At 33.7% G+C, this 24,579-nt stretch overlaps 1 long non-coding RNA gene and 1 pseudogene across 1 annotated transcript; one reads left to right on the top strand and one right to left on the bottom strand.

The window, feature by feature from the left end:
• Positions 1 to 1,622: 1,622 nt before the first annotated feature.
• Positions 1,623 to 9,644, bottom strand: LOC124456730. Its single transcript, XR_006952419.1, has 3 exons — positions 9,604 to 9,644; positions 9,443 to 9,524; positions 1,623 to 1,868 (listed from the first exon to the last, which is right to left on the bottom strand). It is a non-coding gene; the product is annotated as an uncharacterized LOC124456730 (long non-coding RNA).
• Positions 9,645 to 12,541: 2,897 nt separating this feature from the next.
• On the top strand, positions 12,542 to 19,017 carry LOC124457260 (annotated as a pseudogene).
• Positions 19,018 to 24,579: the final 5,562 nt, after the last annotated feature.

Below are 24,579 nucleotides of genomic sequence, written 5' to 3' on the forward strand. Positions count from 1 at the left end.
TATACTTCCCGTGTCATGGTATAAAAGACCAAGGATGTTAAAATACCAAGCTTTGTCATAATTAGATTCTTCGTATTTATATTTACCCAATAGTTCGAGAGCAAGATCGTACTTTCCAAAATGTCTTAGTCTGTCAACAAAATATTGGAAAACTTGTAAAGTGTTCATGTTGATTTTTGTCTTGTTTGTCTTTAATAATTGAACAATTTTTTCAAGATGTGGCATTAATTTGATTTCGTCGTCTCTCTCTTTAAACATGTAAAGTGCTTTAGATATTTGATCAACGTTACTTTCCATTTCATGTTCTTCATTTGAATGTTCAGATTGATAAACAATAATTGCTTTGTGAACAATGCGATGTAGACTAATGTCATTATTTTCTGAATGCAAGAACAATGAGCAGTCCTTTAAACAAAGACATATATCTTCCTTTGAGTGTTTGGGATCTATTTTTTGAACATAAAAAACAATGATGTCTCGTGGTATAGGATCAAACGATATCACGGAAAAAAAGTTAATAACAATTGCCAATATTGTGGATTCTTCAGCATTTTGTCTGACTGCTAAAAGTGAAGCTTGTAACATACTTCTAGGATATACCGAGTTAAATTTAACAAAAATGGCGTCCATGTTTTCTTGTTCTTCTGAAAATATTTTCTTTAAATATTGTCTCCAAGTAAATGAGCAGTTTGCTTTGCTTACACGACTGACATAATAACCAGCAGCAGCCAAAGCCAGCGGTTGACGATCTAATGCGTTGGATACCTCATTCAACAATTGATCATCAGCATGTTCAATAGTGTAGTGCTTCAACAGTTGAAAACATTCCCTATCATTCATTCCACTTCTGATAGAAATATGTTTGTTAAACTCATCGTCTTGAGGTACGGCATCTGTGTTCTGGATAGTTACTATGATTTGTCCATTTATCCACATGGGATCACCTACTTGGGGAAGTAACGAAGAAATTTTGCTGAGCTGTACCACGTTGTCTACAATGATCAACCAAATTTGCCAGAATTTTAATCGTGTGGATACTGACGATCGCAAATTCTTCACTTTGTCTGCGATGGAACAGTTTTCATCTTCAAATTTTTTAATCATATCCTTGTCACAGTTTAAACGGTATCCAAGTTCACAGTAAGTTTTAAAAGAGATTCCTCATTTTTCCATCGAGAGTCATTACAAACGAAGTTCTATTTTTCCAATCACACGATATTTTTCACAAACCTGTCTTGCAAGTTGTGATTTACCACTGCCAGGATTACCAGTGATGTAAAATATGTCAGTTTATCATTGTTATCATTCTTTAATTTTTCAAGATCTTTTATAATTTTATCTCGTAATTCAGTGCGTTCAACGAAAAAATGATTAGGTTTTGAAGGAAGAACTTGAAATGAATTAAACAGTTTCGATGATTTTTATTTCATTGATTCCATCGAGGGAAAATTTCAAATCTTGAAATGATTTTTCAATGATACTGACTATATCATCAAAATCATCATCTGAGCATTGCTTTCATACCAATGTGCGTCTTGTTTCTTTCACCACGAAGTGCATGAACAGCATCCTTTGTTTTTTGTCAAGATGTTTCCAATTGAATTTGAAAAAGTATTGCATCAAATAATGTCGTACAGTCCCACTTACTTGTGTCTCCATCTTGATATTTTAATGTAGTTTTTATCTAACTTTCTACTTGATTCTAAAGTGTAAAATTTGTTCCCACTGTTGTGTGTATCATCCCATTCTCCATGTATTGATTTGTAACGAGAGTTCCATTCTTTGATGAAAAATTGAGCAAGTTCCTTTTGTACCACATTGATTACTCTTTTGATGTAAAATAGATTTCTGTTTTCTCTTGATTCCATCTAAAAAAATTTGTTGTATCAACAAGACAAGTAAAATCAAGCAATTCCAAAAATTTAATATACAAGATAAATGTATTAGTTATCATGAAAGTCGAGAATTTTTTACATTTGATGAAATCAAATATATTTTATTATACATGCATTTATTTAGTTACTCATTTATTTATTCAACTTCGCCTGCATCATGCTATAAATGCAAATGAACATAGGTAACTATTAAATAACAGGGTACATGCTACAGCTCTCGTCATTTAAAGCAGGCAAAATCACCAAACGAGACGTGTACGAACTTTTGAAAAAGCCTGGCTCCTAGAGGGTTAATATAAACAAATTCCTTAAACCGTAAAAACAACACGATATTTACAGGATAGTTCACATTTTTTATCGTCATGAACAGCAAATATAGCTATTCTTTTTAAGGATCGTTTAAAATGTTGTAATAGCCTTTTCTTCAATAGACTAAGGTTGATATTAATGCACTCTAGAGTCTAATGCACGTGTTTAAATATGACTTTTGAATTTTTTTGTTTTGCAACCAATTGTAACAAATGATAGATGATTTGGATAGCACCCAATTGTGTTTTTTATAACTACGACGATTGACAGTTTAATGGTCAAATTTCTTCATCAATTTTAAGAGCATGAACTCCTAATATCAGGCAAAAGTTAATGTAGTCAATGAACTATTTTCTTTTATTGTTTACTTGAAATGTAAGTTTTTAACAAATGCTGATGAAATAATGCCTTTTTTTTGAGGGGGTGTGGGGGGGGGTTAATTATAAGTCAGCCGCAAAATGTTTCCTTTTGTCGAGGGTGCTCAAATTCTTTAGGGCAACTATTTTAACTACTCTCAAAGTTTTAGGTAAAATTTTATTGCATTTAAAAATACAATTGCATCTCTAATCTGAAGAGCAAGATATATTAAGTGTTTCTCAGCTTTTACAAAGGCTTTTCCGTTGCACAAAATGCTAAAAGCAGAATGTCGCAAGCCATGCAAAGTGCACGCTAGGACTTGAAATGAGAGGCAGGAGGTTCTGATCAACTTGATAAGGGAGAAAAGATTGTTTACATGTGTGTTTGCGAGGACAAAAATCAGTAGTTAACTGCATGGTCATACTCCTTGCTGTTTCGTGCAAATTCAAAACTTGGACAAACAATGAATGTATAAACAAGCATCATTTTTCTGACGATTTCAAGAAACATAAAATGAAACTTTGTTTTTCAATTTTATAAAATGTTGAACTTGATGAACAGAGATTTTTACCAGTGTGTTGAAGTTATTTTTAAGAACAGAAAGAGACACGGCATAATGAGGATAAAGGCCTAATAAGAAGAAAATGTAAATATAAATGAAGGTTGTCTAACATTTGTCTAAAAAAGAGCTGGCATTCAGTGGACATGATAAATCAAGCTTTAGTTTGAATCAACACAATTATAGAAATTCTCCAAAGTCATTTGTAAAATTGTTTTCTGTTTTTGACTAGCATGAAAGCAACCACTTTAGCACGAAAGAACTGAGCAGTTTCTGTTTTCATTATTGTATCACCTGGATTCCTGAATAAGTTGAGTGTCTTTATTGATGAAGCTATTAGATTGATGAGAAAACCGGGGATTCTCAGTTTCTTTTTAATTAATGCGATGATACTTTGCATATATTAACCACAAAACAGCTTATTGATTTATTAAATCGTTTTCAACATTTCAGCATTGAGTACATTGCCAAAGGATTTTTACGGCAAAGCTTTTTATGCAGATTTTTCATAAATATAGATGTATCCTGTACTTAATGAAACATGGAGAACTTTCATGATTTGGTTTTGTGGAAATATATTTAAAGAGCCCAGGGGCTAAATTTCCCGTGCAGATTATTGAAAAGAGTTGTTGTAGGAATGTGTTTTTTTACCTCTGGTAATTTTATTCTAAAACTATCATATTTCATGAGAAATATTATCATCATATTTTTATCATTCTCTTCATCTTACATTCACATCATATCCTGCTTTAAAATATCAATAACAAGATGATTTTATTGAATATGATTATATTTATGGAACACCAAATTTTAATAATTCATATTTTTCTGCCTTAAATACATGTGAGGAAACATATGGAAAATTGTATTATGAGTTTGAAATGACTGAGATGAGATGTACAATAGAGTAACTGTATAAAAACGAAATGATCCAAAAGTTTCTTAGTCTAACCAAACTTCTTTTCTTTCTTTCCACAGGTGTGAAAGACAAACTTCTAGCACATTATGCTTTGAACTGATAGCTTTAACTTGGGGATAAAACCTTTTTTTTGCCAAAATTTGTTATAGAAATATGAAAGTCTATGAATTGTATCATTTTTCACTGACAATTCAAAAAAATCTATATTTCTGAACTATTAGTACCATTACTAAACGCGAAAAACTCCTTTTACCAACCTAAATTAAACATCTTAGCAGATTTTTTGCGAGAAAAGAAGAAAACAAAAGACTTTGCAACTTAACAGAGACTTACAAAATTAGAATATAAGCAGGGCTGCATCACCATTCCCCAGATCAACACCTCAAAGTCAGTACAAAAACTTCTTTAACAGGAATTTTACAAGTCCATCAAAACTTATCACCTTTAGATTTACTATATCAGCCAATAGGGAGACGTTTCGCTCAATTTTGCAATAGTTGGAAAAAATTTAAAATGACATTTAGTTCTTGGAGTCAGTAAAAGGATACAAAATAGAGTACAACCATTACTCGAACCAATCTTGCATACAAAAATGCATGTGTTTCCTTTGCAGAATCAAGTTTAATAGATCTCAAGGTGTAAGCACAATACTAAAAGAATGCTACCAAAACAAAACAAGTATCATACAAATCAGTTTGTAAGATCCTTGTTCACTGTACACAAAAACTGCGTTAACAAAGACTAGTAATAAATCTAAAAAAGTTGAACAAGTGTACAGAATATCAACACTTGGAAGACATACCAATGTTAAAGGACCTCCTAAAATTAGGATAGTTTCTCAAAAAAGTAGATTTAAAGGACGCATAACCTTCTAAGCCAATTTGGCCTACATTTAAAACGTTTCTACATTTTGAGAAGAAAAAAAATATTTAGGAATTTCGTTGCCTTTCATTTAGCCTGCAAGGTACCATCCCCCTTCTTATCAACCTGCGAAAACCAGTTGTTGCCCTGTTGACAAAATTAGATGTCGAACTCATAATTTACTTTGACGACATCCTAACCAAGGTCGAGTCCAAAGAGATTCAAGAACACTCAGGTTTAGTAATCAACCTGTTAAAGAGTTTAGGTTCTGTCATAAGTAAACAAACAAAAGACAGCATTCGAACCCACTCACGATATAGAATTTCTGCCTTTCTGAGTCACTTCAATTCAATATCAATGTCTCTAACAAAAAATCTGGACCAGCAAAAAGGAATTCCACAGGTTGTTGAACAAATCCTCTTTTGAAGTCAAAGTACTCTCTCGACTTTGGGGAAGTTCAATCTTGTGTGGCGGTGGCTAACACTAGTGAGAAACCAGAAGGTAGAATGTGGAGGTTTTTAACACTAGTGAAAGACCAGAAGGTGGAACTGTAGTGGTGGTTAATACTAGTGAGAGACCAGAAGGTGGAACAGCTGTGCATAATAACCTCTGTATGAGGCACTAAATCGTGGTGCCCTCTTTCACTAGAAGTAGACTCTCTCAGAATCCTTCCATCACATCAAAATCTGCTAACTGACACAGGAGTTCACACCTCCTGTCTCACCTGCAGCTACCAGGATAACTTATCTCAGCCATCTCATACTGGTTAAAAGAGTTCATATGCTTAGTTCGTTATGCTGTGTCATCAACTTTAGCATTAATGCCATGTCTTTTAGGCAACTATTAGCTACAATAGATTAATACGACCAAATACTATTCTTGAGTAGCCCGAGCGAGTGGACGCCTAAATAGGCGTTTAGTTTGAATCAAAACTATGGAGAGCCAGACTTCTCGAGTAAAAAAAGGGCTGATACATGCAAGGAAATATTTTTATTAGTACACCTAATGTCCAGAATAATTGATTTCATATGAATCGATGAAGTTTTTGATGAAACTTTCCATGCATAGAACAATAAAAAACAGGTTATCTATGTTATCCGTCTGATAGATGATAACAGTGAGGATATTTTTAAAAGATTTCTAAAATTCCAGCATTGATTGCAAAGTCATAACAATTTTCACGTCGAGGCTTTTAGTGCAGAATCTTTAAAAATATATGTGTATTTAATGAAACATGGGGAACCAAAACCTAAAGCAACTACTTTTTATAAGAAATATCATCATCATAATATTCTTAATCTCTAAAAAATCAAAGTCGAAGTGATCCTATAGAGGTGATCGATTTTTTTGAAAAACAAATTTTAATATTTTATGTCTTAGTGGAGGACACTGCTTAGGTATAGTGCATCGGGGAGAGGTTTATGAGCTATGACTAATTCTTAGCATTTAGAGCTTTCTAATAAAGAATTGTCTTGACGTGATAAACTTTTGTTTACTGCTTTAATAGAATGGTTTTACAGATCACAAAATTAACTGCTACGTGAGCTTGATAAGTGTCAACTTAAGAGTTAGTCTCGCCATCTCAAGCTAAAAAATAGTCTATGAACGTGAAGTCAAAATGAATGCCATTTACAATTATTGCGTATTAACAACAAACACCTTCCAACCCATCGAACAGAACTGTACTGCTGAATTTGAAGTATTTTAAAAAAAGACTTTCATTTATATCGTAGTGTTCAGGAGTTTTGTGTTTAGTTTTATTAATCCATTATCTGTTACAAATATTTGCGGTCATCTTAAGCGATGAAGCTTTGTTGTTGCTCTGACGAGCTTTTTACACTTGAACGAATTCCCCCACCAATTGTTGCCGATTATATAGCAATGTAAAAGTTAAACATATTGTCTTGCCGTGCATCTTGTATAATGCCTTACCGATAATGTATTTATTTGATGTACCATGTTTATACCTGATTCTTAAGCTGGCAAAGCAACTAAATCAATGAATTTCTTTATTATCTTCGAACTAATCATTAATAGCTCTCGTTTCTAAGCCGATTTTGCAAAAATTAGAAGGAAACGCAGCAAAACCGAAAAGTAAAAATGATAACCGGTGAAATTCTCCTTTTCACCGTTTTTCATAGAGTTTACTGTATAAAAGTGGGAAAAAGAGTGTAATTTAGTTGATTATGGTTAACATTGCTAAATATTATTCAAATCATACATGAATTATGCATAAATTTTGAAAATTTTCCGTGCTGCGCTCTCCCGTTTTGATGTACCTTAAATGATTGCCACTTGTTATAAACTTATGAGTTAAAAGGGACTGCGACAAGATTAACAATCAAGCAATTGTACAAAAATGATATTATAGAGAAAGTTTCCTATGCCTAACAAATTTTTTTCCTTTGCATGAGAAGTTTGTAAGGAAGTGCCTGGTATTATAAGCTTTGCACAAAGCCGTCTATAACAAGTTATCAATGATGTCAGATATTGTGTTTTTAGTATAAAGTCTAAAAGTTTGTTTGCAATAAATGGTATTTTTCAGGCACTTCAAAAAGGTACATTTCTAAAGTAGTAGCATTATACTAAAAGTCAAAGACTCGAAGCGCCTTGTGTGTTGCCTTGCCAATGCTGTATTTGTTTGCTGTACTGGATGCCCTTGTTGCCTTGACGATTTCGTTTAGCTGAGCAAAGCAATTAAATCAATGAAATTCTTTGTTAGATTCAAACAAAACAATGTCCTGTTTCTATGCTGATTTTGTAAGAATTAGCCATGAAATTAGCAGGAAACGCAGTAAAATGGTCGAAAAGCAAAAATGACAATAACTCATTCATAGAGATAGACAGGGAATTTTTTAAAAAACTCAGAGATAGCTTTTATAATGATGATCCAGTGTACAGTGAACAATCCAAGAAGAAAGTAATGAGGTTGTATGAGTCAGCAAGTGAGCGATTGGCTGCGGGAGGATTTAGGCTTAGAAAGTGGCTAAATAACGATGAGAATGTTTTGAAAGAAATAGAAAAGAGAGAAAGAAGAATTTAGGAGAAAGAATGGCAGAATTTAGTAATTCGAAAGTGGTTGTTGAACAAACTGATGCTAAAGCATCAGTTGGGGAAATTAGTATCATTGGAAGTTTTGAGAAAGTACTAGGATTGGGATGGGAGTGTAAGTTGGATCGCTTTGTATTTAGCCTCTGGAAATTGGCTGAAAGAGCAAAGGCATTCATCCCAAGTAAACGAAATATACTAAGTATACTTGCAGGAGTATTCGATCCTTTAGGTATCATAAGTCCAGTTGTAGTTTGTGCTAAGTTATTGTTTCAGGAGCTGTGTATTGAGAAAGCTGAATGGGATAATGAGCTGGAAGGTGACAAGGAAAAACGTTGGGAGAGATGGATAGAAGATTTAGAGAGAGTCAGGGATTTAGTTGTGGCGAGATGTGTGTATGGTAATTTACTTGGTAAGGTAAAGTGTTACTTGCATGGGTACGCAGATGCCAGCCAAAAGGCATACTGTGCGGTCGCAAATTGCAGGATTTGTAGAAGCCATCAAGGAGAGGCTTATAAAACACCAGTGCAAGCAGATTTAGCAGATTTTAGAGTTCAGTATTCGCCACCCTTTTCTAAAGTAGGAGTAGATTTTGCTGGTCCATTGTTTGCAAAAGAAGGTGGACAGATGGTAAAAGTATACATCGCACTATTTTCCTGCTGTGCTACAAGAGCAATTTGTCTTCATTTAGTTGATAGTTTAAGTGCACTTTGTTTTTTGAATTGTATGCGAAGATTTACTGCTAGAATGTGAGCACCCTCGCTAATAGTTTGGGACAACGCCAAAACATTTAAAGCAACTGAGAAAGCGTTGAATGGGATTTATGAAATTAAGGAAGCAAAATCATATTTGGAAGGAAATCTGTTGGTATAGAAGTTTAATTTGGCGAGGATACCCTGGTTGGGTGGATTTTTTGAAAGAATGGTAGCATTGGTGAAAGGCTGTTAGGTATTTAGCGAGATTGAGAAAGCATTTTTTATCCAGTTGGAGGAAGGAATACTTAACAAGTATAAGTGAGTGTCATAAGGTTGGTAAAGTAAAGGGTAGTTTGTGTCCGAAAGTAAGTGATGTAGTTCTTGTGTTTAAGGAAAGTTTGAAAAGAGGATTTTGGAAAACAGCAAGAATTGAGAGATTGATCAATGGAAAAGATAATATAGTCTGAGGAGCGCAAGTCAAAGTTGTTAGCAAGGGAAAGCCACTGCACATAAGCAGGCCTCTTCAGAAACTGTATCCACTAGAGATGAATGCAAAGGTAAGTAAAGAAAAGTCAGCGTCCTACATGTAGAAAATACAATCATTCCCTCCCAATCCTTTTGAACAGGTTTTACTGTTTTTCTTACCATGCAGCTTATGGTCAATAGTTAAAAAGTTGGTATATCAATTTAGATATGATTTCTCATGCATGTTTATCCATACTTCATCTAGATGTTTCCTTAGCTAATTTGTTAAGTCCGTAATGTGGATATAAATCTCGCTTTACTTTTGTAAAATTACCTTTGTTTTAGAAGTAAGACTTCATATCTGACGACCTCGTCGTCCAAATTAAGCTTGCTTCAGTTCTTTACATGTCACATACCTAACAAAGGATGAGAGATTTATTAAAAAGAACGTGACCACATACATATCAGTTTAAAAATGGTGATCATAATTCATACCTTATTGTTACATCAATCTTTTATCCATGTGAGTTTTGTTACATAAACACATTTAAATAGTGAACGAAGATGAAGAGTGAGTCAGGATCTCCTTCAACAAACAGTATTATAAAACATTAATGACGTCTATTTAGAACATACTAGTTATATAACAAAGTATACATCACTGACTAAAAACAATTGTTATAGAAGTAAAAATACATCAATAAGAACCTCTTGCAGAGTACATAATGACTTTGAGATTGCTCAAATTCCAAATGACTACTGCTAAATCTTATAAAGTTTCACAAGTTTTAACTCAGGAATAGAGAATCATCTATCTAAAACAGGATGCCAATGATTAAGGCACGATTTTCGAAACTGTGAATGGATTTTTTTCCTTCATTAATGAAAAATTCCATACATGTATATTATTGCAAAAGTCAGTTCTTATTATAAAAATCCTTTGTTATTAAATAAACCATTGTAAATTACAAATACATGGCAAACATTAATTGCACGCAATTATATTTACTTATGATCAATAAAGAAACTGTGGATACAACAGTAAAGTTTGCAATGAAAGTAAACCTTAAACCTGTTAAACATGATCAAAAGTATATTTTTAAAAGCTCACTGTGTTGCATGAATGAACATTTCACAAAAATAGATTCGGTTGCGTCTTTCTCTGTGTAAACATATTCTTCCTGTGTTCAACATTTGCTTATATTACAAATGTTCTTACTTTTAAAATGAAAGGTTTGCTTAATACAACTATTAACATTTTGCTAGACACACAAAGATTAGTCAAAAGTGGCTTCGGCAAAAAATGGAGGTGATGCATGATTGGACATGCTATCCCTTCTACATAAATTTTCACAGATTCCCATTTTTTCTATAGACAAGTATGCTATTTGACCTCTCACATACCTTTGAACAGGTTTTGCTTTCCTTTACCATGCAGCTTATTGTCAATAGTTAGAAAGTTGGTATATCAATTTAGATATGATTTCTCATGCATGTTTAGTCATACATTATCGAGATGCTTCAGTAGCAAAGTTGTTATGTAAAGTTAGTAATATAGTTTCAGAATATTGCTTTACTTTCGAAAAGGCACCTACGTTTTAGAAACAAGACTTCATACTTGACGACCGTGTAGACAAAATTATGCTTGCTTTAGTTCTTTACATGTCACATATTTTACAAAGATAAGAGATTTAATATAAAGAACGCGACCACATACATATCAGTTCAAAAATGGTGATAATAATTCATACCTTATTATTACATCAATCTTTTATCCATGTAAGTTTTGTTACATAAACACATTTAAATAGCGAGCGAAGATGAAGAGTGAGTAAGGATCTCTTTCATCAAACAGTATTATAAAACATTAATGACGCCTATGTAGAACATTCTAGTTATATAACTAAGTATACATCACTGACTAAAAACAATTTTTATAAAAATAAAAATACATAAATAAGAACCTCATGCAGAGTACATAATAACATTGAGATTAGTCAAATTCCAAAGGACTACTGCTAAATAATATAAAGTTTCACAAGTTTTAACGCAGGAATAAAGGGATCATCTTTCTAAAACAGGATTTGAATGTGAATGATTAAGACACAATTTTTGAATTTTAAAATCGATTTTTTTACTTCGCTAATAAAAAATTCCATACATGCATATTATTGCAAAAGTCAGTTCAAATTATAAAAAGACCTTTGTTATTGAATAAACCATTGTAAATTATCAATACATTTTAATTATCAATTGAACGCAATTGCAAATGCTTATGATCAATAAAAAAACGCTATACATATGCAATGAAAGTAAACTTTAACACTGTTAAACTAAAATATGATCATAAGTATAGTTTTGAAAGCTCTGTGTTGCATGAATCAACAATTCACAAAAAATAGATTCGGTCGCGTTATTCCTCTGTGTGTAAATACATTCTTCCTGTGTTTAACTTTTGCTTGTTTTTTAAATTTTCTTATTTCTGAAAGAAATGGTTTGTTGTACACAACTATCAACATTCTCTTAGACACACAGAGTTTAGTCAAAAGTGGCGTCAGCAAAGAAGGGAGGTGATGCATGATTGGACATGCTACCTCCCCCCAACATAAATTTTCACAGATTCCCATTTTTTCCATAGACAAGTATGCTATTTCAACTCTCCCATACTTTTGAAAAGGTTTTGCTTTCCTTTACCATGCAGCTTATTGTCAATAGTTAGAAAGTTTGTATATCAATTTAGATATGATTTCTCATGCATGTTTAGTCATACATTATCGAGATCCTTCAATAGCGAAATTGTTATGTAAAGTTAGTAATATAGTTTCAGAATCTCGCTTTACTTTCGACAAATTATCTACGTTTTAGAAACAAGACTTTATATATGACGACCGTGTGAACAAAATTATGCTTGCTTTACTTCTTTACATGTCACATACTTAACAAACGGATGAGAGATTTAATGAAAACAACGTGACCACATACATATTAGTTAAAAATGGTGATCATAGTTCATGCCTTATTGTAACATCAATCTTTTATCCATGCACGTTTTAATACATAAACACATTTAAATAACGAAGATGAAGAGTGAGTCAGGATCTCTTTCAACAAACGGTATTATAAAACATTAATGACATCTATGTAGAACATCTATGTAGAGACAGTTAATATCAACATTCCTCACGACTCTACTCTGATCTGGACGATTTACATCTACAAACACGTAATTACCGTCAATGACGTCTGTGATATTTGGTTTAACAGAATTTGTACTCTCTCATCCCCACCCGCCCCAAATGTTCCCCCTCTCTTTGTGACGTCCTGCCATTTGCCTCAAATATTTCATTTACATCATTTCCGTTGCCCATATTGGTAAATTTCCGTGAATTGTCTTCTTTTGTGAACTGCTTCAATAATACTGTCGTGTATCGTGGATATAATTTACATGTAGAAAACACTTTGTATTTTCTCCTAACTTTCTTCATGCTAGCATGGGTGGTGAGAGTTGATATGTGGTGATATCAAGCGATCATAAGGTACTCGTATATACATACTTTGTTAATATCTAATTATTTTTAATTATTTTTCTAATTGTCCGACAAATAAAACTATTTTTTTTACATGTTAGTTCAGTGGAGATTATGTTGAACTTGGCAAGTGTAGATATTACAAAGCAAGCAATTATTGATCGCTTGTTGGATGGAGTAAAGCAAGTTAGTTTTAAAATATTTGTACGTAGTTTAAAGTTCGAACTTGGAACTTGTAATTTCGTTTCGTCTTTTATTGTATTGATTTTACTCGAATGATTTGGTCGACTTGAACCTCGTCGTTTCTTTAGTGTCAGGTACGATTTGGTAGTACAACCGAATTGGCTTCTGAGAAGGATAGCAGGTGAACTTGATATTTCTTCGATTGCATTGTATTGTATTCATTTTATTTCATAGTATAATCCTTATTTATCATAATCTTTGTATTTATGATGAATTACAGAATCTCTTGTCTTTGTGAGCAATGGAACATTGTTCTTCAATTTGGCATTAAATCCACAAAAGATAAATTCTTTAAGGTATCTTCATCATTCCTCTCTCAATTCAGTCAATTTAAAAGCCATTCTTAAATAATTTGTTTTCATCATTTCTATGTTCATTAAAGGCAGGTGTTAATGAGATCTGAAGGTCAATCTGTGTTCTGGCTATTTATCAAGGAACATCTTAGCTCTAGTGAAATAAAGACATATAATTCTTTACATAATGTAATGACAGATGTTGGTAGAGGTTGGTCAAGTTGTTGGTTTCTAAATGATTCCAGGAATGTTTGTGGGTAAAACCTTTTGTATGCCATGAATTTGTTCTGACATTTTTCTTTCTATTTTGATATTTATTTGACAGCTCAAGCATGGCTTAGGTCTAGTTTAAACGAGCAATCACTGGAGAAATATCTTCATAGCTTCATTGGGCATAAACAATTGCTTTTGTAAGTTTGATTTAAGTAACATTTAAGAAAGAAAGATCAATCTTGGCTTGATAAGCTATATGATTATCATAACCAATGTATAATGCGATATAGTAATGCAATTTTCTTTTAACGGTAAGCTGTTGATGTCAGAATAATTATATGATGTGTAATTGTTTTAATTTCAGTCAGTATTATGAGCAAGATGCATTATTATTGGATGATGAACGATCTAGTATGTTACCAATGATGGCTGCTGGTAAGAATAAACTTGTTTATATTTCTATAATGGATTTTTTATCATTCCTTGTTTCTTCTTTAAGGCTTAAGTTCAATTCTTTTTGCAATTGACATTGACAAAGCTGAGTTTAACTCTATTACTGTACAGGTATGCTGGAATGCTATTGATATTGTTTAAAATGAATCTTTGCAAATAGAAATGGATAGTAAAAAAGTGGAAGCTATGAATGTACTTTTCTTTAACTACTTGAATTTAATTTAATTTTTAGATTCCAGGCAATATCAGCCAAGCAGTTTCTCGTCCAACATCAATATGGGCTGTACCATCACCAATGTATGCGACGTCAGGAGCTCCTGGTGAAGTTTGTTAAATACAACATTTTAAGAAAATAAAGATTTGATCAGAATTTCATTTTTCTCTCCTGATCAAAAATATCCCTTTTATCCCTAATTATCCCTACCATTCATCTCATATATCGCTAATCTTATCATTCCTTAACCACACATGTCATTTATTCCTTGTAATCCCCCAACCATGCGTTCTCCTTAACCTTTATTATCCCATTATTACATGTCTTCATTTATCCCTTAACTATACCTGTTGTTTATTCATCCCTTATCATCCCTTAACCGCGCGTCCTCATTTATTCTTTATCATACTTGAACAATGCGTAGTCATTTATCCACGCGTCTTTATTAATTTGTAACTTTTATCTTTCTTTTGTGTTTCAGGAAAGAAAAGAAAAACGTAAAAAGAAAGCAAACATTGCTCAAATTGAAAATGTTGAATTCAAAGAGACGGAAGAAGGAACTTCTACTGTCAGTTCTCATGGTAGTTCTTCCACAACAACGACTGCTCACGATAGTGCCACGAGTTTTACCCGAGCGGCATACGACATATTACAACGTAATACTGATTCTCAGGTACATGCTCGTGGTAACCATGCTTTCACTAAAAGGCCTGACGATTTTCTTGAAATGCCAAAGAACTCTCAGTTGGCTTATTGTTCGAATTCTGAGAATTCAAGTCTTTCTTCCACAATGGCGAAAACCAACGTTGAGAACAAGGAGAATGAAACAGATGAACAAGTGGCTCGATTAACAAAGAAAAGCCAGGAAGTTCTGCATCTTAAAGACGAGTTTAAAACTGCGAATGATTTGAAAAAAAATCATTCTTTGACAACATCTTTGCAATCAGGGCATTACACTGACTCATCGCTCTTGTCGGAGGAAGAAGTGTGTGAGCCTCTTGTTGATATGAACAGCGGTGTATCTCTAATTCCCGTAGTTTGCCCCGATGACGATAAAGGAGTTAGGAGTCTAGCTATGTCAGATGAAAATGAGCGATTTACTGTTGCACCTGAGACGTCGCGACATTTAGTTCATTCAATAAATGATTCGCCCGTTTCAAGGTTAGAAGATACTTCATTATTTTATCGACAAGAATGTCTAACGAGTTCACCATTTTAACTGAGGTGGTAATTTATGTTGTTTTCAGTATTTACACTGATGAAGACGTCGAGAATGATGCAAGTTTAGCAATTGGAGCAACTGTTGCAGCGATATGTGCCACACGTGATGGTAGCATAGAAATTAATGATTACTCAGGATCGTCATTGGTCAGAACCATGGGTGATGGTTGTATGAATGTTAGTTAATTATGAAATGCTTTTATCTTTTTTCAGGGGGGGGGAGAGGAGGGTAGAAAGCCATGTGTAAATATCTTTGTTATATTTAGTTCGTTATTATTTGGTATGTTTTCGTTCTTTAGCCGTCAGAGGAATATCCATCAGGCAAAGAAATGACTTCAGGTTTGTGTGTTTTTTCTATTCATGTATTTAAATGGTTTTTATTTCTTATGTCTTTTGAAAAAATGTTTTGGGAACGGGAGAGGCACTTTTGCCTCTCAAACTTTTGTTCTCAAACTATAAATGGCTATTAGCAGGTAGAGTTAGTTTTAAATATAGAAATATTTAGTGCAATTGGATTTTACTATTTGTGTCGTAGTTGCTTTGCTTGTTTGGAGACATCCGTCAAATTTCATCATGTGAACTGAATATTTGTAAGTGTTAATAATTATAATTTCATGAATATCAATAAATACGTGGTTTTTTATTGTTGAAGAGGAATTAAAACAGGCGATTGTATCGATGATGTTAAGAAAAGATGAAGTTGAAGAACGTAACAGGTTGTATTATCGTCCTTCGTTGAATATTAACATTCCATTCGAATATGCACTATTTTGCCCTGATTTTTCCTTCGATCATCTTTCCTGTAGATCATTACAACAACATTTAGAAAAAGATATGATGAAGTCAGCTGCTCTTCGTCTTCAATTAGAAGATTTAAAAAGAGATATGTCGTCGAAAAATGAAGAAAATTGCGTCGCTCTTAACGGCTTAAAAAGGTTAGGACATTGAGAACTCTGCATTTCCGTTAATCAAAGATGTCTGTTGACCTGTTCGTTTTTGCTCTTTAGTGAAAATGATTTGCTCAAACACCAACTAAAGAAATACGTGGGTGCTGTTCAATCGTTGAAAAGAAATGACATTATGGAAGAAGGTTTGTTAGAGGGATAGTTTATCTTTAAAATAGATGTAGAAGTCTAAAATATTCGATAATCTTTTGTGTAGTTCCAGAAAATGAAAGACTTTCTTCTATCATTCTTTCTCCGGAATCTGACGTCGACGAAGTGTGAGGTATTTACAGTAAATTTGTAGCAAAAGTGAATCAACGGCGTTGAATTTCGTTTCTTTTTCTTGTAGAAAGGAAGAAAACAAAGATTTTGAGCGGAAGTTGATCCAAGTAAGATTTCCATTAAACCATAATACTTTTACAAATCGAAACATTTGCCTTAAAAGGTCTTCAGGTATCATATGTTGCATGAAGATGAGCCAAAATTTATTTGATAGAAAACTCTTTTATACGATGCACACGGTGACTTTAAGAAATATCTAATACAAGAAGATATTTTAACTTATGAAAACTGAGGATAAATAACTGAAATGAAATCGTGATATATGTTTAAAAAAACTCGCCATTCTGACTGATTTCGCGTTTCTTGTTCATCCCTGAGGAATTTCATGGCGATGACGTCATGGCGTAAGTTGTGATGAAATGTTGTTTATCATGTTTAAAGGTCGCTGATATGCATGGCGAACTTATTGAACTCAATGAAAGACTACAAAAAATGTTGAACGCTCGTGAATGTCAGCTAAGAAAATTAAAAGAAGAGCTTGTCAATCTTAGAGGACCGGTATGTTCAGTAAAGACCCGTGTGTTCATTATAGTACAATAGATGTACAATATTGATCGGTATGTACAATATGAACTGTTTGGTATGAATATGAAAAGCAGTAAATATTCTTTTGATTTTCTAAATATTTCTTAATAAAACTACGTATCTTCGTATGTTCTAGCTTCCTCAGGACAATAATCATGATGAATGTTTATATTTGACGGAGTTTGGTCCAAATTTCATGTCTGTCAATACTCGTCCTTTAATTAACATTTGGATTCCATCTGTTTTGTACAAGGAAAGTCTCCAAACATTCACCATTCTTATCAGGTATAATTTTTCCATATATTTATCTCTAAAAAGTAAATAACTCTTCCGATGTGATGTTGATGGTTATCTGGACTAGGTTAGGGATAACTAGGGACTATATTTCAAGATTTATGATCTATATTTGGTATTTTCCTCGTTTCAAATACATCACCCTTGAGAAAAGTGTTTGTGGTCATCGTATTTAAAAGATCATGTCGTAGTTTAAATTTACTGCTCAAATATTTCACTTTTCATATGTATATGTTTAGTGGTGTTGAGAAAAAATCACAAAACTACAGATTCATCCCGACAAGCCTGTTTCGTGACTGCTCACTCTTCAGGGGATTTTCCTTTAATCACGAAACAGGCTTGTCGGGATAGTTTTTTTTCTCATATTACGCTCTGCTCTCGGGCATCGAGCACTGTTTTATACGGAGAATCATCAAATATAAACTTCCTATATATATAGGTATAGCATCTGCTCAGTGGTCCAGTTATTGTCGTCAATAAAGAATTTAACATTGTTTACTTCACAAGGTTTATATCCGTATCAAAGACGATGAATGGAATGTTTACAAAAGATACTCGGATTTTTATGCTCTACATAAAAAGGTTTTTAATAAACATCACTATTTTAGTTTTTTAATCATATTGTTTTGCCGTAATGTACAATCCCTTCGTTTTCCTTTTTATGCACAGACAAGCAAGCAGTTTAAACCTGTTGCACAATTCACGTTTCCCGCGAAGAAAATTATTGGAAATCGTGACGTCAATTTTGTGGAAACACGTCGAAAACAATTGGAAAATTACTTGAGAAAATTGATCAATTATAGTCTGGGTGCTGTTCCAGAGTTAGGTGAAAATCCTTGCAAGAGTTCTTTGTTCAAATACTTTCCATTTTCATGTGAGTAAACACGTGATCTTTTTCATGTGAGTAAACACGTGATCTTTTCATGTGAGTAAACACGTGATCATGTTTGAGTGTAATTTATTGTTCAATATACAGAATATTAAACGATTTTTAGTGTTAATGTTTGTAAGGCAAGAATAGACAGAAAAATTGAAAGTCAAAACAAGAACAAAAGCAATCAAGCGCATGCGCTGATTGGTCTATAGCTGTGTTTTCATTAGCTTGTGCAAACCGATCTGAGCTCAACAAATCAAATCAATCAAAGAGAATTCGCAAATCAATCATGAATACATTTTAGAGGAAAAATTAAAACGTTTGTTTTAAATTTGTCTATTTCGCATTATTGATATTTTTAAAAGATATTTTCGTGTTTGCACTGGCTTATGCAAACCTCGGAGACTTTTGTAAGAACTCTCGAGCAGGTGCAACTCTCGTCCTTCTGTCTTGGGCTTGCACTGATCTGCTCTCGAGTTCTCCCAAAGGTCTTGTCGGTTTGCACAAGCCTTTGCAAACACAGTAAAATCTTTTATTTCGTAATAATACAACACAAAGAACTCAAACTTTGGCTTGTTTTAGAAAGAAAATCAAAATGCTACTACCTATTATTTCATGAATAGTTTATCAATTTTTCTCTAAACTTTCAGCAAATATTTTACAGGCAAACTTCAACGGTATCATCTGTTTCAACGACGACAACGACAAAACAAACTGTTCCTTCTACACATAATGGTTAAAAGGTAAAACTTGTAGGATGTCTGTCGAAAAACAGAGCATAGAAATTGTATAAGTTATATTGTATATATATAACATACGTATAGTTCAGTATATATAAAAATAATATGTCTACAAAGTAGAAGAATTTCCTGATGCATCAACTTCAAGGACTCTTTATTGTATGTGTTATATACAGATATAATTTGTCAGTATTTGCTACTATATAATAGTACATCATACTGGGTTTTAACAAGTTAAAACATAATATTTAACTTGAAATGAAAACAATCGTATATTAAATACATCACACGAAACCTACTATGCTATTAAATGTTGTGCTATCTCAGCACGATTTAATCAATTTACATATCCCGCGTCACCCAGCTCTTGCTGACGAATGTTTATACGACTTGACACGTTACCAATTTTGATCAATACGTCATATGACTTTTTGCGATCTTTCCCGCGCTATATGTAAAGAGATTTCTTGCTGAAACAATCTTTATCGTAAGTATTGCGTAAAATATTTCATTTGTAAGTTTCAAAGTATTACAGTGAGTAATATAACCTTTTTATTTCAAAGAAGCGTAACGCATACAGTCGTTATTGTAAGTATTGTACAAAATTTCTAAGAATAGGATTTACTACTTCCTACATGTATGTATTGTAATATGAAGATGTCTTCAGCTAAAGACGAAACGTTATTGTTGATAAAATTATTCAACCATGAATATACATACATTCTAATAATATTTTTCTATCCAGTTCATTCCTTTGATGTGTGCTAAACTAGTTCGTCAGCCTTCATTTACCATTGAAGACTTTGTATAATTTCAATATCTGTCACTATGCCAAGCCCACAGGTGCATGGAACATTGTTAGCTACGTTGATGCAAGCACAAAAGGTTTTCTTCCATTGAAAATGTAATGCACTAGTGAGGTTAGCACAGTGATTGGGTTTCGAAATTTTACAGTAGTTTAATTGCCAAACGTCGTTTTTATGTACACCCTGTAGAATGCTAATTAAAATAGATGAAATGTTAATGCTAATAAATACAATAAGAAAATGAGATGAAGATAACAATCTAGAGGGTTTATCAAATCATTTTTGACATCAGTGGACCTTTAGAATTTGCATGATTCAGCTGTAGTTGTTCCCCAAGGAGACTTAAATGTTTGGGATTTGCTATTTGCTGTAGCTGAAGTATACGTTTTTATTTATATTGTATTAAATTGAATTTACCGCTCTATGGGGATTAATTACTTCAAAGTGATGAATCATGCAAATTCTAAATTTCACAATGTACAATTGACGACACACCTAGTAAATGACCAATCAGAACACAACACGTTTACAACACACCTAGTAAATGACCAATCAGAACACAACACGTTTACAACACACCTAGTCACTGAACAACCAGAACACAACAAGTTCGTGAAACTTGGGCCATAGTCTAAGACTAAGAACGTGCCATTTGAACGTGAAAGTCTGTAGTTGCACGAAGAACAGTTAGCCGAAGTCAAAATTTTTCCACGGTGAAATATCTCTTGGAGTGCTTTGAAAAATATTCAGGTAAATGTGTTGTTTCAAGTTCTGTTGCATTGAGTAAACATTGAATTGGGACACTGCATGTGATGTTCATTAATGCAAAGTGCAGTGTGGCCTTCCCATAAAGTTTCCGTCTTAGTAACTCTTGTTTCCTCTATGCTCTATTTTAGACACGGACATTCTTCTCTTAAACGACAATTAGTCATCAAATGAGATTGAAAAACATCAAACAAATGTTGGTTTATTTACCATGATCATAGACTCCACAATTAAAGAAAGTGGTTATTGTTCACAGCGGTTGAAGAGAATTGTGGCTGTTGTCGACCAGTTCCTCCACGCTCATCTAAACATAAAAACAAAATACAATTCTGTAATTTGGTAGAAATTCTTCTTCCCTTGAACTACATTACTAGTAAATAAAATGCTCAATGTAAGTATGTTATCAATGTTTTTCATTTATGGAAGTATAGTGTCAACTGACATTGGCTTCAATTGTCCTTTGTAGAAACTTTCTGATCAAGAATGGACAATATACGTACTTTAATGAAATCCTCTGAACAATGATCAAGAATGAACAACATACTTTAATGAAGACCTCTGAAGAATTCTCAAGAATGAACAATTTACTTTAATGAAGACCTCTGAACGATGGTCAAGAATGGGCAGTGTATTTTGATGAAATCCTCGGAACAATGATCAAGAATGAACAGCATACTTTAACGAGTCCTCTGAAGAATGATCAAGAATGAACAATATACTTTGATGAGCTCTTCTAACAATGATCAAGAATGGACAATATACTTTAATGAACTCTTCTAACAATGATCAAGAATGAACAATATACTTTGATGAGCTCTTCTAACAATGATCAAGAATGGACAATATACTTTAATGAGCTCTTCTGAACAATGATCAAGAATGGCCAATATACTTTAATGAACTCTTCTGAATAATGATCAAGAATGAACAATATACTTTGATGAAATTGAAAAATACGTGACTTCTAATGCCCTAAAGACCATCTCTAAAAAGAATGCAAACGCTAAACACTCTTCTGCAGCAATGCATCCATCAGCCTAACGCCTGTTTCCAAGAAAAAGTCAATACTATGACCTTTTCTAAAACATTTTCCTGGGAGTTTTCCTGCTAACATCACGACTGGTCAATCAATCGCAATGATGGATAAAACCACGCCGCTATCAAATGCCCAAATTTCAACATTATTTAATTGAAAACTTTTGTAATAAAAACATGGAATTTCTTTATTATGAAATTAAAAAACCTAAAATTCCTAATTTTCCTACTGTCTGTCGATGTTTCCGATTTAATGCCGTAGACGACATGCACAGTTGCAAGAAATGGCCAATCTTGTTTCTGTGCTTGTCGTCGTCGACATAAAAGCGGTGATGTTTGTCAGGTAGCCTGAAAATTGGATACGATGGTTTCACCATCAACGTTCTGAATTTTTCAAAAAATTATTTTGGGCTTTTTTGTGGCTGTCCTTGCTCAACATCCGATCGTTTCATCTTCACAATTGGCATGAGATTTGTCATTCATCGTAGTCTGTCGTCGAACTGCCAAGGATTCGTCGAAAACCGTAAGTGTAATAATAATAAACCTTTTATTTAGTTAGGCCTGTTAACAGGTCAAATCTCTAATATAATTCGGGCAATAGCCACAACAAATCCTGGTGTTCAGTATATTCCACTGTAAGGCTATTTTTTTAATGCAGCAATGCAAATAAATATATTTAAAGAAATTTACATCTGCATTTTCAAAAATAGTCTTCATTAAGAGGTAATAAAAGTGTTCTTTTGGTTAAAATAATCCAATTGTGTTTATCGGTGCTGCTTTAATTCTTTTCAAAATTTGTGTCTTAGTAAGAGTGAATTTGTATCAACTATTTTAAATCTGTGACTAGCATTCAACAATTGTGTTGTTCTATATAATTTACCTTCGAAAAACCTCTGTGTGAATATACTGCTTTAAGGAGTTACGCATGATCGCAGCGGTTGTTGTCTCGCAGAAGGATAGGCAGGACCACAGCTTAGAATCGGAAATGCAAGTGAAGTTTGGCCCAAGGAAGGCAACTTCAACTTGGGGTTAGTGGGTACAAATGGTACCTTAGCGTAGAGGATGCAAATAGCATCTGTAAGAAGACCTTTGAAGACTGGATCAAGCGAGCAAGGCCTATTGAAGACCAAGGGAAGATCGTGGTTTTGGTGGAAAGAAAAATATCTCTAGTACGGTAAGAGCATGCAGTCGTTGTAGTTGGCCAATTTCATGAACGGCTTTCTACATTGACTATTAAGGCACTCCTGCATGGATCCCCTATAATGCATGAGTAGTTCAACCCACCCCGGTTGGAGGTCGCCCGTAGGTGCAACATGCACTAGGTTAAGTTAAGTTAAGGGCATGATGGGTTACCTCCTTCAAGGGCATTCCTTTCAGGGCGGAATTCCGGTGCCATGCGCAGGTAGGAAGTTTAGATAGCTTAGGCATGCGCTGTAGTTGCAGCGAGTAGTTGCTACGCTTAGATAATGAGTATGGGGTTAGAACCTTTATAAATTTAAAGGATGAACTCCACTATCAAGAGAAATGACTAAATTTTTCAAAATCTTTCGAAGGAAACTTTAATCTTGTCAGTCATTTTCAAATCGACAAATTGAAACTCAAATAGTCTTCAGTTTGTCAAGACATTTACAGTTTAGGAGCGGCGTGGCAATTACTGTAAATGTAAAAATGGATATGTTGTTTTCTTATTAAGAAAACTTCATTCCTGGGAATTTCGATGCGGCAAGCCACAGCAAAAACAGGCATAAAAAATGTTTAGTACACCAGGTCTAAGTATGCGGAATGGCTTCATATTAACCAAACTAACACGAAACATAGTTTTAATAAAAGCACATTGTTTGTTTTCTTTGATGGTTACCATGAAGACAAACCGCAGACGTTGTCACATATGATACAAAATAGTTACACGATGGTTTCCATGTTCACCATTCGCGTTGCTATGTAGTCATCTATGTGATAATTGTCAAACTAAAACATAACTTAAATCAAGCGCTGCCGGTTGTTTGGTTAAACCATCCACGGTCCCTCGGTAACCAAACTCAACGTGTGCTTCTTCAAGTGTTCTAAATTGTTTCAAAAAATATTAAATTTCGTCTGTCTGCTTAAAATATTTTGAAGTACATTTATCTAATCCATGTCATGCAGCAAGCGCTTGCTCCAACTTTAAGCGTTAGTGGCACCGGGCGCGCAAAGCACTGAATGAAACAGTGCAAAATAGGGACTGCTAAGGTGGCGCTAGGTGCGACTGATTCGGATGTGGATTAGATAAAAAACACACGTTAAAGAAATTCCCATCCAAATTACACAATTTTCTCGTCCAAAGTAGAAAATTGTCGAGTTCGCTGATCGGTTTACGTGCGGTAAAACTAAAATGTGGCGGTTTGTACGTAAGTTGTATGTACGTTAAAATGGCGAATTATATCCATAACTAAAATACTTGAAAGATTTTGGACTTGAAGGTGTCTTTTGAGAATTGACGGTTTTTCTTTTTGGTATTTGCATCGTTGCAAAGGTAAGTAAAGATTTTTGTTTCTAAGGGTCCCCGGGCGCGGAACTTCGGCTGAAATCCCTAATGGTTTTTCCTCTTCAGTATTCTCCAAATTCTCGTGCCGTTGTGTTCGGTTTTGGTTTATACCGTTCAGGTTTTCCATTAGGGATTTTTATTTCGGTTAAGTCATCAAAAAACAGTGACCTTGGTGTGGGACTAAACTTGTACTACTTGTCATATACAACCATGGAACAAAAAGAAATGCAATTTGAAGGCTATGGATGCTTAGCTGAGCGAACCTAGGGTCTATCAGCTAAAATTTACAGCCATCTTCACTTTCGTTAAAAACAGCGTCATGTTTAAGCAATTCTGCATTTTAGAACAGTTTGGGTGATTTCAGTTTAATCATTTTTTATATTTATTTACTTAACACTTATTGTAAATGTGAAAGTTAAACTTGCATGTATTTGGGGCGTAAAGTTGGATATTTAAGC

Source organism: Xenia sp. Carnegie-2017, unplaced genomic scaffold, assembly GCF_021976095.1.
Source record: "Xenia sp. Carnegie-2017 unplaced genomic scaffold, XeniaSp_v1 HiC_scaffold_6, whole genome shotgun sequence".
Classification (NCBI taxonomy): domain Eukaryota; kingdom Metazoa; phylum Cnidaria; class Anthozoa; order Malacalcyonacea; family Xeniidae; genus Xenia; species Xenia sp. Carnegie-2017.